The sequence below is a fragment of the Platalea leucorodia genome (assembly GCF_965183815.1).
Source record: "Platalea leucorodia genome assembly, chromosome: 5".
In the NCBI taxonomy this organism is placed as follows: domain Eukaryota; kingdom Metazoa; phylum Chordata; class Aves; order Pelecaniformes; family Threskiornithidae; genus Platalea; species Platalea leucorodia.
Window position 1 is genome coordinate 59,580,802 of NC_138827.1, and position 16,426 is coordinate 59,597,227.

The 16,426-nt window shown below is 44.7% G+C and overlaps 1 protein-coding gene across 3 annotated transcripts in view; it reads left to right on the forward strand.

The window, feature by feature from the left end:
- Positions 1-1,954: 1,954 nt before the first annotated feature.
- Positions 1,955-16,426, forward strand: part of HDAC4 (histone deacetylase 4) — a 263,446-nt gene continuing 248,974 nt past the window's right edge. For all 3 annotated transcript variants that reach the window (XM_082314488.1, XM_082314490.1, XM_082314489.1), the window contains exon 1: positions 1,955-2,032. The gene's annotated coding sequence lies outside the window, so the exon portion shown is untranslated. The remainder of the gene's footprint in view (positions 2,033-16,426) is intronic.

A 16,426-nucleotide genomic window follows, 5' to 3' on the forward strand; every position in this document is an offset into this window, starting at 1 on the left:
CGGCACTCAAGATGATCTGCTCCATGACCTTTCCCGGCACCGAGGTCAGGCTGACAGGCCTGTAGTTCCCCCAATCCTCCTTCCAACCCTTCTTGCAGAGGGGCGTCACATTTGCTAACTTGCAGTCATCTGGGACCTCCCCGGTTGACCAGGACTGCTGATAAATAATGGAGAGTGGCTTGGCAAGCTCCTCTGCCAGCTCCCTCAGTGTCCTCGGGTGGATCCCGTCTGGCCCCATGGGCTTGTGGGCATCCAGGTGGAGGAGCAGGTCAGTGACTGCCACCTCTTTGACAACTGAGGCTTCATTCTGCATCCCATCTCCATCCCCCAGCTCAGGGGCCTGAAAACCCCAAGGATGACCAGTCTGACTATTAAAGACTGAGGCAAAGAAGGCATTAAGTACCTCAGCCTTCTCCTCATCCTTTGTGGCAACGTTTCCCTCTGCATCCAACAAAGGATGGAGATTCTCCCTGGCCCTCCTTTTGTCACTGATATATTTGTAAAAACGTTTTTTCTTATCTTTAATGGCGGTGGCCAGTTTGAGTTCTAGCTGGGCCTTCGCCTTTCTAATCTTCTCCCTGCATGACCTCTCAACATCCTTGTACTCCTCCTGAGTCGCCTGCTCCTTCTTCCAAAGGTGGTAAGCTCTTCTTTTTTTCCTGAGTTCCAGGTAAGTATGCTGAACAATTCCTTTTTATTTTTTTTTTTTTTTTTAACTCATGGTAATTCAGGCAAAGATTTGTAAAGATTTTGAACTATGCTTTCCCCTTTTCATTTTTTAGATCTTGATGCAGCTGTTCACTATTATAAGCAGTGTATGCAGCAGCCATTTTTTATAGACAATACTTGATGGATAAAAGAAAAACACACTTCAGGAGCTGGATCTTGGATACAGAAAACTGAAAAAAAAAGTTTCCTATTTTATTAAAATACTATATATCTACTATGGCTTGCATTTTCTACGGTATGTCTAGTTAATCCACCTCCATTAGTATCCCGAGAATCAAAAATGCAGTTTCAGATATGTGAAACTACTAAGGAAAGAAGACAAGAGAGTGCGTAACTTTTCTTATTACAGGTGGAAGAATTAACTTCAAAGGAATGCATCAGCACAGTTGTTTCTCTACTAGTTCTGTCCTCCACCTCATGTTTCCCATAGCCAAATTCCCCTAGATTTGAGTTTTTTTTTCTGTTACATTTTCACCTCTTAGCAGATACAGATCGAAGCTGTGGAGGAAACTATAGGCAGCAGCAAGTCAAGGAGAGACAGGGGACAAGAGAAGTTTGCCACCCTTGTGTGACTTTCTAGAGACAGCTGCCCAGTACCGCACGGAGTTCTCTTCGCTTCATCCTGGTCCTCAGACACACGGAGTTTGCTCTTGGCCACGAGGTGCTGGGGCGAGGACAAAGTCACCAGATGGGAGGGGATGGTGCTAAGCAAACGCTCCATCATAGCCCTGGCTCCCCTCCAGCCTCCAACACAGGTAGCTGCGCAGTTGCGTTTTGGCAGGGAGGCGAGATGCAACTGAGGGGACCCAGCCTGCTTGGGCTTCCAAGGCTGGGGGGGCCCGGCCTGCCCGGGGGCAGCTGGCCTCGGAGACCCAAACCCCGCTCCGGGCTACCATCCCGCCCCCGAGGCCGACTGCCCCGGCACGGGCTGGGCTTCGCCGCTGCTCGCCGAGGGGCCGCGGGCCCGCCGCCGACATGGCGGACACCGGCCCGAGCCCCCCGGGCCGGGCCGCGCCGTCGCCTAGGCGATGGGCCGCGCGCCGCGAGGCGGGGCCGGGGGGGCCAGGGCGTGGCCTGATTGGTTCCCTTCCCCCCGCCGGGAAAAGAGGGAGCTGTGGCTATAAATAAACCGCGCTTCCTGATTGGCCTGGGGGAAAAATGGTCGCACCACGTGACTCTCCATCTAAAAATTCCAAGATGGCGGATCCCGTCACGGGCTGAGTCCGTTGGTGGCGCGCGCGCCGCGGTGTCCGCACCGGGGCCATCGCCGCACAGCTCCCCCGCCTCGCCCGCCGCCACCCAGGTCAGTACGCGGCGCCCCGCCACCTCCCCCCGCCGGGCCGCGCCGCCTCCGCCGCTGCACCCGGCCGGCCGCGGCGCGGCCCCTTTAAGGCCGCGCGCTTTTCTGCCCTCCGGGTTTTAATTGCGGCGGGGCCTCGCCCGGCCGCCGGGTTCTTAAAGGGATCGGCGGCGCGCGGCTGTTTTTCCGCTGTGCTCCGACCGTGAAGCGCGGAGGGTTCCGGAGGGGGTGGTGATGGGCAGCTGTCGGCGCCAATCGGATTCGCCCTTGCGGCAGTGGCGGGTGGATTTGAGCCACTCGGCGGCTCTTGTTGCGCGCTGATTGGGCGGCGCGCCGGGAGGGGCGGGGCCTCCCCGCCATCACTCGGCATGGGTGTAGCGGCGGGGTAGGCGGGCCAGCGGGGCGTGACGGGCAGCGCTCCCGCCCATTCAGCGTGCCGGGCCTCCCCGCCGCTCGCGTTTTTGTGAATGAGGCGGGTGGGGCCGCGCTGCCGCAAGCCCCGCCCCCTCCCTCGCTGGCCCCGCCCCTCCCCTCCCGGGCGGCCGCGGCTCCTCCCCCCCCCCGGCGAGCAGCGCCGCCGCCGCCGCCTCGGTGCTGCGCGGGGCTCGGCGGGGAGCGATGCGGGCGGCGGTGAGTGCCGCGGGCGGCGGCCGGGCCGAGGGCGGGGGCCCGGGGGCGGCGGGGCGCGGGCGCTGGCTGGGGCGGCGGGGCGGGCGCGGCGGCCCTGCGGCGGGGGCGACGCCCGCGGCGGGGCCCTGCGGCGCCGAGCGGGCCGCGGCCCGGGGTCGGTTCTTTCCCCGCCCCGGGAATAACGCGGGACTTGGGGAAAGTTTCTGTCGGGGCCGGCTCGGCGGCCCCGCCGGGCTCCCCGCCGGAACGCGCCTCACGCCGGGCCCGGGGCTGCCTGGTGGGGCAGCGGCTGCCGGGCTGGGCCGAGGAGGTCGCCCCCGCCCCCGGGGCACCAGCCCCTTCCAGAAAGGCACTAAAAATGGCTTTTTTTTGTAACTAGGAGGAGAAAACGAGGGGTATTCTCCTCAGCATCACCGCGCTTTTTGGGAGTCCTGCGGTAATGTTGGGCTGCAAGGGAGAATGACAGGTCCAAGCCGAGGCAGGGCTCCGTCCTCAGCCGGTGGCTGCGGCGGCTGCCCCCGAAATGTGCATTTTGGGGAGCTGGTGGTGAATAAAGTGCGCGTGCCGCTCTGAAATGTGAAGTGTTGGTTTGTGCAAGGGTAAATTAGCAAAAAAACCCCAGCTGATAAGGCGTTCGGAGGAGCGCGAAGGGAGGTGTTGCTGAGCAGTTGTGTGTGGGTTTTGCTGCAGGAATTTATCAGGAAAGATGCTGTGCAATCTCTGGGCTCCTTAAATGTTATCTTTTGAGTGTTTGTGGCGTGGCGAACGCAGCGTGACATCTTAAGCAAGCAAATGTATTTACATAACAATTATTTGACATTATAGCTCGGTGCCGCGCACCATTTAAAGGGAAGTAAACCTGCCTTTTATTCAAAACACTTGCGTAATTGTTTTGTGCGCGCATTTCATGATAGTGGAAGGGTTTTTTTTGGTTTGTTTGTTGTTTGCTTGTCAGTAGCCTGCTTCAGAAGATTTGCATAAATTCGGCTTGTCACCGCAAATGCTTGTTTTCTGGCCATAAGAGCGGATTTCATGTTACAGGCTTGCCTGATATTCCAGACTGGATTGCAGGTCTAAAAATGTTACTAAGAAGTGGGATCTGTGTTGGAAAGGTGTGGGTGGATTCGGGATGTGAAAATCGCTTGTAAATCTGGGATGGGGTGTGCAGCTCAGGGTGGTGGAGCAGGGTATAGGTGCTCTTTGGTGTTCTTCGTTTCTTCTCAACAGGGATATCCAGGCAGCTTTATTTCATGCTTGTTTCCAGCAGCTGTATTCTGTTGTCTTCATAATGCTAATTTGAGATGGAGCAAGTATTATTTTGGCCCTCTGTGCTACAGTGAATTTCACCGTTGAGTGAATAATCTCCTTGCCAATGCATTTTGATTTACTGGTATTATGTACTGTCAATAAATGGGACTTGTGCTGTATTCGCTGCTGTCAAAGTGCTTTCGGTTGTTGCCAAAAACTACCTGGAGTTAATTATCTGAATTGGACTTTTTTTAACGTCAACATTTTTAAAAGCTAAGGAGCTCTGAAGTTTATATAATAATCTGGTTCTTGGCAAGGTTTCTTTTTTTTTTTTTTTTTGGTAATGCGGTCTGTCGCGGCACTGAGTTTTAATCGTTTCTGATGTTTCCACCACCGCTGTATGGAGTTTTCAGCCTAAAAGCTGCCGTTGTTGCTCTGCAGCCTCTCTGAAGGAGTTAAGAGAGCATTGAATTAAGAAAGCTCAGCTGCTTGTATACAAATATACAGCAATTACAAGGCAACAAAGTTATTGCAGAATCCTACTGTAACCATGGCAACATGTTCACTCAATTACATTTGGAAATGTAAAATACCACCCAGTTAGAAAGAGTAAGTTTTAGCGACTGCAGATTTTCTGTATAAAGCAAAATGTGTAAGACGCTGCTTTCCAGGATTATATACTTTTCGTATTTGGATGGCATGTTTTCGCATGTGCATCTGAGAGATTTCTGTTGCTGATATTAAGCTATGCCCTTGGTTGTCTGAATTTAGGGGAAAAAAAATCCAAAAATCTTCAAAATTTAAACTTTGCTATCCTAGAATTTCTCTGGTTTTGATTCAGGACTTGGCTCTAGAAAGTGGACAGATTAGAAAATGCATGAAATGCATTTTGAAAATTACCTCAGAATACCAGAGGAATTTGTCATTTACTTAATGGGATGGAGGCACGAAAGAAAAGCATACGTATGGCACAAAAGCTTTTATTCCTTCGGGAGGAAATATTTGTTGAGCAGTCTGTGTTTGTGTAGTGCAATCTCCAACTGACTATCGTAAACCAGAAGAGAACTGGCAGGTGTGAGCTACCGAACTTGTGATCAGCACCAAGAAAAAGCAGTGAAGAAGTTCTTGAGAAGTCCAGGGAGCATCCGTCAGCCCCAGGTTAGGAGATAGCAGGGTCAGGACACCAAGGTCCTGATGTGCAGTGCAGATTGAACTCCTTAGTGGAAGTTAGTTTGCCTTTTGATGATGACTTAGTAGCAAAAAGAATAAAACAGAAAAAGTAGGTTCTTGCATTTGTTAATCTTTGTATTGGTCAAGATGCAACTTTCTGCTTTGCTGTGCTCGTGTTTCGCAGGCAGCATCCCGTTAATGCAGACAAGGGAAGAACAGCAATGCACTTAAAATGAGTTTTTTTAACTAGGAGCAGTGTGTTTACAGACACCTGCAGATTAACTTCTGAAGAAGTTACCTAGTAAGAGGAGCTGATAAGAGATATTTAGGTGGATGCAGATTGTAGTGGGTTATCTTGAAGAAATGCATTTTGCTCAGATCTTCAAGGGCTTGAACTTCATGCTGCCTCCTGAACCCTTGGAGTATCTGAATTGGAAAAGATTTGCAGGTCCCATGGACCTATGTTAGATTATGGAAGGCTTTGGAAGGAAGCTCTGTCCAACCTGTCAGGTCTTTCTGCTTTCACCATGGGCAGATAGCTTGCCTGCCATGTGGCTTAAACATCCCTCAGAAGCAGCAGCTTGAGCAAGTGTGACTTTCTGCTCCCGTGGCGAGTGCTTGTTTTTCATTTTGCTTGCTACCATGGGCAGAGGTGGAAGCACAGGAGCTGGCTGTTATAGACTGCTGAAAAGGTGGAGTTGGTCTCAGTTTTCAACCCTAAATGACATGTTGAACTGCAAGGGTGAGGAGTAGGACTTGTTAAAAATAAAGGTTAAAATTGAACAGGAGTCCATGGTTTTAGATTAGATTGCCCTCTTAATCCCTCTTTGAAATGGCTTTGTGCTTTCTGGGGAATAGAGGTTTTAAAGCCATATTAAGGCGTACTTGAGATTCAGAAACTTGGTGCAATGCCTGAAACTTGCCCTCTAGGATCAATCATAGGTTTCAAATCTGAGGAAGCTACAGACTTTCTATAGATGAATGTGCCCAAACACATTTAAAACAAAGTGTTGAGACAAAAACTTGCCACCAAATACATAGTATGTGATAGTGTCAAGTATTCTGGGCCAAATTCCTTTCATCTTCCAGAGCTGAGAATAGGCAAGAGCTTTTACAATGGATTGCTCACAAATGTGCTTATCAAATAACTTGTGCTAAAAGGAGTTAGCATGTTGAGTGTCTCCTTAAAACTTGTTGCGCAGCCTTACCTTAAGGAAGGTAAGCTGACAATTTGATGTGGGACATTAATGTTCTTGGCCAGCTGAATATTGGGCATGCTCCACTGAAAGACTACTGTCTTCATTTTTGGTGCTTTTGATTGCTTGAAGCATTCCTCTAATTCTTGTATGCCATGCTGTACCTTTGTAAGGTCACAGTAACTAGTTGTCCTCGTATTTTCTCAAGGGTAGCGTGCGGCTGTCTGGGTTAAGTGGTGTAAGCGTGTGCTCTCTTCAGGGTTTGAAAACCTGAATGCTCACTGCCCAGCTGTACCAACTTAATCTTGGGGTTAAAACATTTCTTTGGTGTCCTCTTCCAGTTAAAGAAGTAATTGTGTTACAGTCCTTGGTATTGTGTGTATTTGTATTTAGCAGAAAAAAAATACTCCTTGGCATTGTGTGTGTGTGTATACATATATGTATGTATAAAACAAAACCTCAAACCCTTCAGACCATATTTTTACTTGTCTTGCATCTGTGGTTGAGTACGCATGGTAATATTACCAGAATAGTTTATATGCTGAATAGTATCTGTTGCTAGCCTGTTCCAAATGGCAAAGCTTGTCACAAACCACAAAGAAATATTAATTGAACATGTTATTTGAACACTGGTAATGACATTCATTAAATATTTGCCAAATATTCTTAACTCTTCTTGCTGGCTTCTTTGGTGGTGTCATCTTCTACTTCATTGCTCTTCCAATTTACCTGTAGCTTGTTTCCAGTTATCCCATTGCTTTTCTGTAATCTTTTTCAATTCTGCTACCTAGTCTACAAGGCCAGCCATTGGTTTTAAATTTTATCAGACTCCTGCTGGAATCCTTTGAGTTTGTGCTTTTGTAGAGTGTGTATTACTGGACAGTGAAGCTGACAGGATGCGTCTTGTCACTGAATTGAAAATTGCTTTTCAGTTTTGAGTCCACATCCCTAATAGATAACTTCTGTTTTCCATTTATCTCTGCTTCCAGGTTCCCCAGGTCCAAGCATACCAATGGTCCAAAGCAGTGAAAGGAACCTGGTTCTCCTCAGCTTGCTTGCTGATCTCGGAGGTCTGCATAGGGGGAGGCAAAAAAACCATGAAAACTTTTGGGTTTGCCTCAAATTGTTTAAGCTGAGAAGCAGCAGAAATGCTAAGACTGTCTGCTTTAATAAATAGAAATGTGGCAATATTGTTACCTAGTAAAAGGGGTAAATAGTCTTCTAAAAAATTAAAGTAAAAGCTCTGTGTGGTGGGGAAGGAAATGCATCTTAGCATGCTCATTTGATTTAGATTCTCTCTTACGTACTATTGTCTCTGTATTAGAGTCCTTGGATGAGGGAACTCCTCAGACTGCTCTAGTAGTTAATGCTTTTGCATTTTGATTGTGTTACGCAGAAAACTGAAGTGGGCCAGGTTTACTTTATCCTGCAGTGGACCATGTTGATAAGGCAATATATAACAGATGATTCATGAAGTGATGCTTGTCATTGCCAGGACTGCTTGAATAGCAAGCAGATTTTGGTCAATGCTTCTTCACCGGAAAGACTTGGGCAGTTTAAATTGAGAGGAGGAGAAGAGACAAATACGCACTGTATTTCTGGCTATCTTAAAGGAGCTGCCTCACAAAATTTAAAGGAAGTTGGGGGGGGAGTGGAAATGGGCAAAATAAGGGGGGTTGAGAAGCAGGAAAGCACACGGAGGTTGCATAATGATGTTGAAAAAGGGAACAATTAGGAAAAGACTGTAAAATCTCTTGGAAAGCTTCTGTGGTTTTCCCTTTGCAAGGAATTACAGCTTGGCCTTCCTCTATAAAAATTCGGTCTTTTTTCTCATGGCATTCATTACTAGCCACATCTTGATCAACTTCATTTTTTTTCCTTCATGTTTTCCTATTGGATATCACCTCAGAAAAGATTGATTAAAATCTGCTTCAAACTGCCATCTACTAGTGCAGAGGAATGTGTGTCGGCTTGCGGTCATGGGCACACTGAGCCGTCTGCCCTCATCAAATGATTGAACCTTTGTTCCTCATACAAGAAGTATTTAAAAATCAAGAAGTTGCAATTTGAAAATTGGCTCTTAGGCTAATAAGAAACCTTTTTCTAGTTTGGTCAAGATTAGGTTTTGTTAATATTTTTTTTTCCAGCCCTAAGAGTCCTCTGAGACAGCCATTGAGTTTGGTTGAGGATCAAAAAGGAGCCATAGAGGTGCTAGGAGGAGCTGGAAGCTCAAGGCTATGTGTGCAGCTAATGTGGCTTATCCAAGGTCTGAGGAGGGAAGAGCTCCTTTCTTTGGGGCATCATTACAGTAGTTTGGACAAATCAGTAGGATATGACAAAGTGTTGCTGTGGCAGTGTATTGCACACGAGGTGACGATGTCTAAGAAAACATTTGGCAAGTTTTTCAGCTCTCCGTGTTGCAGATGTGACTTTCTGAAATGGCAAATTGAAGACCCTGCCTTGGGTACAATCTGGCTGTCATGTCTAGGTTTGTTGCTGTGTTCACTCTCTTGTTTCCCTGCAAGTTTGATCTCCTGTAGACCTTTCCTGGATATGTGAATCTGTACATTTTATAACGAGCCAGTAAGCTGTTGGATTAAGAATTGTATTGTAAGGGTTTTGGTTTTTGCAATCATAGGATAAAATAATGTATAGATTAACATATCAGATTGGGCGCTAGCAGCATAGCAATGTATTGTTTTAAATGATTTTTTTTTAAGCGTGTCACTCTTTCATTCTAGTGAACGCTGACATCCAATTGAACTTAACTGCATTTATCTTTTATGAGTAGTGAAGAATTTTGATATTTCACACATAGGAAATAATTCACTTTATTCATTTTTCTGAAGAACTGGTTCTTTAATGAGGTGTCTGTCAGAAAGACTTAATTACTGTTAAATTCTGTGAACATTAGTATACTGTGATTCGTTCTATGTAAAATCAAATTTCATTTGTCAAACGCACATGATAGCATTAGTTTGCTGATATAATTTTCATTAACTTAAATTTGAGAAATAGCAGTTATTCATAACTGGCCTGTCACTAATACTGGTGTGTAAGATTTTGCAAGGTGTTGTACTTGCCTGAACTGGTGCTGCTTTGTCCTCTCTGCGATTGCGCGTGAGGACACTGGTAGGAAGGTGTAGCATCATAGCTGCGTCTGCACTAATGTCTTCAAGGATTTCATGTTGAATAAGCAGTTATTCAAATTTGCTCTTCAGGATTAAAGGCAGATGAGCACATAACTCTGTTCCCCTTTCCCCCAGTGTTTTCCAAGTTGTCTTCCATTTGAGTTTTTGTTTAACTTCAGTAAAAACCCGTAGCTTTCACAAAGTTATCTCTAGTCAGTTAACATACTTTTACTGTGTTGCATTTTCCTAATATGCTAATAGGAAAAGCTTCTGTGACATTTGCTTGGTAGGAAAATGTTCAAGTTAGTTCTCGCGTTTTGTTGACAAAACTTTGTCTTGTGTGCATCAGTCCAAGAAAAGGATCCAAAATGTAATGCTGAAACAATGAATTAATTCTGTTGTATGGTGTTCCCAACAAGTATTCAGAAAGGGAGCGTTGTTCAAAGTATTAGGAAAATTACAGTTTTCCCCATGGGAGTTATATGTATCTGCTTTTTGTTAGTGTTTGCTCTGGATTCTGTTAAAATCCCAAATACAGGTAGTTCTTGTGGTGAGCAACATACTGGCCTGCTGCCTTGCTGTGGTTTCATATAAAGCATAGAGCTGTAAGATTTGCTGTTCTGCTCAAATAATGTGCACCAAAGCAAAGTGTTAAATCAAGTGAAGAAAAGCTGCGTAATTAACCCTTTTAAAATGCTGAGGATTCTGAAAAATGGAACAGTCTGAGTTTTAACCTTGAGAGCTTGGTGGCTCAGGGAGGGGTGTGAGTGTGGCTGTGAGAAGGGGAAAGTCTCCACTCTGGAAACACAGTACTAGTGGGGCAGGTATTTGTAAATATTGGCTAATGTGGAAGAGGTGGGATGAGATGGAAGATGGGCTATCGGCTTTGACTTTGAATGCAGTGGCTTAAATTGTGAACAAGTAAGAAAGTAAAGGTTATCTAATTCCCAAGGACCAGCGGAAAGAGAAGACCTGTGGTGCAGACAGGGAAGAGGGGTCCTAGAAGGAGAATCTGTAGGTAAAACTGAGCTTTTCTGCAGGCTGGATTATATTTTAGAGCACTGCATAGATGGAACTAGTTTCTTCAAACGAAAACAGGGTTGCTTCTACAGCCAGCCCAGACTTAAAAAAAAAAAAAAAAAAAAAAAAAAAAAAGTTGCCATACCTAGTGTTTTGGCTGAGTCTGGAGGCGACTTCTCCAAGTCATGGTATGAACAAGGTAGCAGGACTCTGCAACAGATGTTGGGCTCTCACAGCACAGCAGGTTGTACACCCTGCTGAGAAGCCTGGCTTGTTTCTTTAGACTGTTTGACAAAAAGGGAGCACAGGCATCTTTCTGGAATATCTTGGAAGGTATCAGGCCATGTTTCTTGTGGAGGTCTTGTTGGAGGAGATGAATGATGACATCTTCATACAGCTGGAGAGGGCAAGAAAGCAGTAAGGTGCAGTTTCCTGCTGCCTTGTGCCGCCTTCCCAAGGAGACAACACAGTTTCTGTGTGGTTTGTGCTGCTGTAGCGTCTTCAGGGGCAGTGAAAGAAATGGCTCCTTAGATGCTAGCGGGATCTTTGTTGGGTTGGTGCTAAGCACAGCCCTTTCTTGCTCCATGTGCAAAGCAGAAAGCCTGGTCTGTTGCTGTTGTTTTCTGCTGTTAGTCAACGAACCAACCCCTGGATTTCTGTAAACCCCACCTCTGCTGTAGGTGGTGATTACTGTCACAAATTAACTGAAGTTCTCCAAGTTTGGTTCTGTTGCTGCCACTCTTAGCAGCAGTGTGATGAAGGAAGGCCCAGATGTGTTTGGTAGTGAGTATGCTCAAAACTTTGTGTCTTGTCTTCATTCTGTGATGAAGAGGAAGGGAAAGAAAGATGAAGAGGCTACACGCAGTCAGGTATGTTTGATTCTAGTGTAAGATATCCTGCTGAGTAACCGATCCTTCCAGTGGACTGGAACAGAAATTGGTTACTGTGATCTGCATTTGCATTTCAGTTTTTCTTCACCTACTTGGTGTAAGTAAATTATTTTCCATATGAATTCTGTTGTCCACTTCTCCTACCCAGGACTGATTTTCTGTTTGAATCTAATGGCAATGCTTTGGTTGGGAGAAAATTTATCTACTTATTTATTTCCCCTAACTCTTACCTGCTGTCAGATCCTGGTGGAGGCTGAAGGATGCATTTGAGTGAAAACTGCCTCTCACAGGATTTTTAGCCTGGAAGCATGATCAAAGGAGGAAGGAGAGGACTAGAAGTGAACTGCAGGGTATTTATTCTGATTGCGCGTGGTAGGTATCGAATGCTTCTTTGAGGGCTGTACTGTCCTATCTTTCTATCGGGCTTTTCTTCATCCCTGTACAGAATTCAGTGCTATGCACTGCACTGAAGCCAGGCTGCTGCCTTATCTGCTCCCTGTGCCTTGAACGGAGCATTTGATGATGGGCTTAATCATTGTGAATGAAATCTTAGCATTAGGAAAAAAACCTTCTTGCTTGAAGCTCCGCAAAAACTACGAATTTGTGACAGAGAATGGTAATCTGAGTTAAGTTATAGATTATCAAACCTAGCATAATGCAGAAGAGCTAGATTCTTCTGGATCAGTAGACAAAAAGGGTTATGTTGATGCACATATTGATGTGATTTCAGGGCAAAGTGTAGTTCTGTTATTTGCTACAGTATACCTCGAAGAAGATTGCCTTGTAAGTTGAAATCTTGTTCATGAGAACATACTGTGAATTGTTCAAAAGAGAAAAGACTTTTACTATGCTATTTTATGAGCAATCCATGCTGGTTCTGGGTGGATTTACACAGATTACATGGTCTTGCTTGCCTCTGTGGCTTTATGTGGGTATCTTTTGCTGATGTTTCCTGTACTAGGTTATGCTTTGTCAACAGAAATAGGTGGTGGTGAATCTGATTGAATACCTGATGAATCTGATTCTTGTGTCTGGTCTGTGGCACTGCAAGTGTAAAGATAGCTGGTGTTCTGCTTAGGGGTGGGGGATCAAATCCTTCTCAGTGCAGAAAGCTTGCACACACATGAAAAAACAAAGCACGATCCGTTCTTTTGATGGAGAAGTGAATAGTACGAATCTCTTTTGGGCAATATTGGGCTGATCTTTGTGAACTGGCTGGTAACCTGGGGGCGGTGGTGTGGGGGATGGTCCTGGATGGAAGACACATAGCTAGTACCAATTTTCTATGACCATGAGACTAAAGTGTCCATACGTCAATTATTGACAGTATTAGAAATCTCAGCTGAATTCAGTTTGGCACTGAAAGTGTGCTGCTTCTGGTCTTTGCTATAAAAATGCTGGCCTAAAAATAAACTGACGTATAGGGATGCTGAAAGCAGGGGAGCAAATGAAGAACTTGTGCACAGAACATAAGGCAGAGCGCTTGAGTGATTGTGGAGATGGTATCACAGCGTAATGCTGACCATGGCGTGAGTGAGGTCAGGGGAGGAAAGTTTTGCACAAAGTAGTAATTCCATGTAAGAGGAGAAGGAAGTAAGAAAACTGAGACTCTTAGACATCGAACTCTTCGGTAAGCCTACTGGCGGCCGGACTGCTGCACTTCAAAGGGTATGTGCCATAAAAGCCCAAATAGCAGTCGGGTGAGGAATATTACACTCCAGGTATGAAATCCTGTAGTGTAACAGCTAAACCAGGTTGTCCTTGTGCAGATCCTGTTAGAAAATGGAGTTAGGACTGCATAGACAGTATAAAAAAAAAAATTGCATTCATGCTTAATTAGGTATTTACCTCATTTAAAATGGCAGAAAAGCCAAGCAACTTGAGATGTGGCCATCTAATGCTAGAAATGAGAGCATCTTCTTTGCATGGGGCTTATCACCGCTCCTCGTGAGAAGGATATCCAGTTATTGTATGCTTTCAATTCCTAGATCTTCTCAAGTGCCATTATGAATGACATTCCCCACATTCTTTCCTTTGGTGGAAGGAGCTGATCAAACCATGAGGTTGGGAAGCATACTGGAAGCTGAGAGATAGCCTAACAAACTAGAGCCTGAGCTTGCTTTTCCCTCTTCCAACGTATTCCCAGTGTGGTACCCCCCCAATCTGAGGAGTTTGATATGGACATCTGATTCTCCTTGCTGCCTTTTTGCCACAGTAAGAAAAATCTTCAGTGTCTGCATTCACTGGAGCAACTTTTAAGAGGAGCAAGTTAGGCTATATTTAAATAAAATAAAAAAAAAGCAGCATATTCTTGGCAATAATTTAGACTTTTGCTGTAAACTGTCTACATTCCCTGGGGGATGAGGTCTCCTTTTGTGAAAATCTGTTCCAGATTCAGTATGTTTGACAATTTCTCTGTATAACTACCTTCAGTTTTTTGTTTTGGTGGTGTAAATGAGCAGACTAATGTATGTGCTTCTAAGTACTCAGATTGTTGTGGGGTTTTTTTTGTGTGGTTTTTTTTTTTTTTTTTTTTTTTTTTGTTTTTAAATCAAAATAACCTCTTAAGTATGCTGGGGACTGATGAGGCTTGCATTCCTAGTATTGCAACACAAGGTGTTCTCTGTTCTAGACTGTAAATATTTATCTCTTGTCAAAGCAGAGCAGTTACTATTGGGAACTGATCTGGCATGTGAAAAGGTTTTCCTTAAGGAATTTGTTTCCTTTTATTTACAGTGTTATCGTATATTTAAATTCCAGGGCCTCAGTGTATAGCTCTGAGGCTCATTCTTAACACTGGCAAAGAAAATCTAAATTATCTCAGCCTCTGAATACGGATAACTGAATTCTGAGCATATGCTGTAGCCAACCAACAAGTGTGGGTATGAAATTCAAGTAAACATAGGAGAAGGTACTGATGTTTTCCTGCAGCTGCAGGAGGACTACTAAATGAGAAAGACAGCAAGCCATGTCACCAGGTACTTTCTGGGCAGTAGGGAATTAGCTTCCCATGCAGTTCTTGGGGCAGCTGTGATGGACAGAGCACGTATTGAGCATAGGTGTTTCATGGTCCGGCATTTTGCAATCGCTTGTCACTTCACCTCCTCTTCGTGTGGCTCTTCTCTCCTAGAGCAGGTCCTCACGAACCCTTTCTGTGTCTCCATTTAGCCTCCCTGTCAGCAAACATGCTTTGTCATAACCTTTCCTCAGGAGCTTCAGTGCTGTGAGTTTTGCTGAGTGATCTCTTGTTAAATTGCTATGTGTCACGTTTACCACAGGTATGGAGAGATCTAGAGATGGTTTCCTGCAAGTGGCAATACCTGAATCCTCGCTGCTGTCTACAGGTCCTGCTTTTGGAGAGTTGTAGGTTGCTTTAATCTCTCTGGGCTTACATTTCTGGGTAAATTGTTTCTGTTGTATTTTGCCGTATGTGGGAGGCTTATTCAGCCTGGAAAGGTCTGGGTTTTTTCTTTTTTACATCTTCCTAGCTTTTCTATGCACTTATTTTTTGATACTGACAATTGCTGAAGTTCTCCGTGCTCATTAGGCAGCTGACTTCCCCATGTACTTCGTCTCAGAAGAGAAGGCAAGGCCTGTCAAGCAGGTGTCCTTGTTGGAGTACTTTTTTTCCTCTTTTAGGGAACAGGCTCATTGAATGAAGTTACTGAAGCTGAGTTCAGTCCCTGCCATAGCAGGGAAGAGCTGCTTTCGCTCTTGCTTATAAACATGCAGAATGCATGTCTCGGGCTATATCCAAAACCGGCCTTTGAGCTTGTGTCTCTGATTCAGAGGTGGTAGGCAGATAAAATGAAGTGAAAATAAAAAGAAATGCTTTCTTTGCCTCTGGTGTTTTCATATGTATATATTTATTTCACATATCTATTTCATATCTATAAAAAAATAAATAATTTATAGATTTCATATTTTCATATATATATATATATATATATTTCTGCTTGGCATGTCTCTCAAAACTTCAAGGACAACAGATGGATGTCCAAGTATTGCCTTTTTCAAACAGCTCTCCTGAGTTTATCATCTGCTATCAAGTCACGTAAAATTCAGTTCTTGCTCTGTAATATCTGTCTTCAGGGATGCATGGTCAATACAGCCTTTATTTTCTCCTCTCTGAAATCTTGTGTGAAATTTGCTGTTTGTGGCTTCGGGGCAACAAGCTCTTTCCTGGTTTGTGGAAGGGTTTGTAATTGGTAATTGATGCAGCTTTGTCAGGGTGGTTTACAGCTTTAGGTAGAGTCTTTTTTATAGTACTTCCAACTACTAAAAGGTAAACATCCAAAGTGATTCATAAATACTGTGATATTCAATGTGGAGACATATTTTGAATAGAAACCTTTGTTCGGTGTTACCTTGGATGAGAAGTAAAGCTGTATTGGTCAAAGGGAACTGTTCTGTATAGTTCTGTGCTGGACTTGTCTCTTGCTTTAAAGCAATGTATTTTAGCAGAATTGAAGTTGTTTTTGACTGTTACTGGCTTCTTGCACTCGTAGTAGAAATGGCTGCCTATTTGCATATTTACTGGCTTCTGTGCATCTAGATATGTCAGCAGCCTCTGCTCCTTTTCACTTGATCTTATCTCCCTATTCCATTACAAGAAAAAATTCTTACAATCTCCTTCCCCCTGCCCCAGCATTGGAGTGTGCTTTGCATGCGGGGTGTTTTGAGGTAACAGGGAGTCACGTTTGCTTTGCAGTGGCTGCATACTGTTGCTTGAATTGAAAGCTGGTGCTGAAATGTAAATTTTCAGAGATGACTAAAATCCAAAGGAGTTATTTGTCTTTCGTAGTGCACTGTAGCTAGCTTTGCATTTTCACTGGCTTCCTACAGAAAGGGACCGCAGTGTTAGCTAGCGGTGGTTGCTAGCACTGTCTATCAGGCCATATTTTTTTTTTTTGTTTTCTGGCATGATGTAATTTATTAATCATTGTGTTCATGGTAACACAATATGCATCCAGATTAACATTTAAAAGCAACAAAACCAAAGATTTTGAAAGTATCTTGTGTTCCCTCCTGTTCATTTATTTTAGAGTATTGCAAGTAGCAGGTGATAAAGTGAAAGGAGATTCTGCACAGTAGAGCTTTGGTGGCTAATGG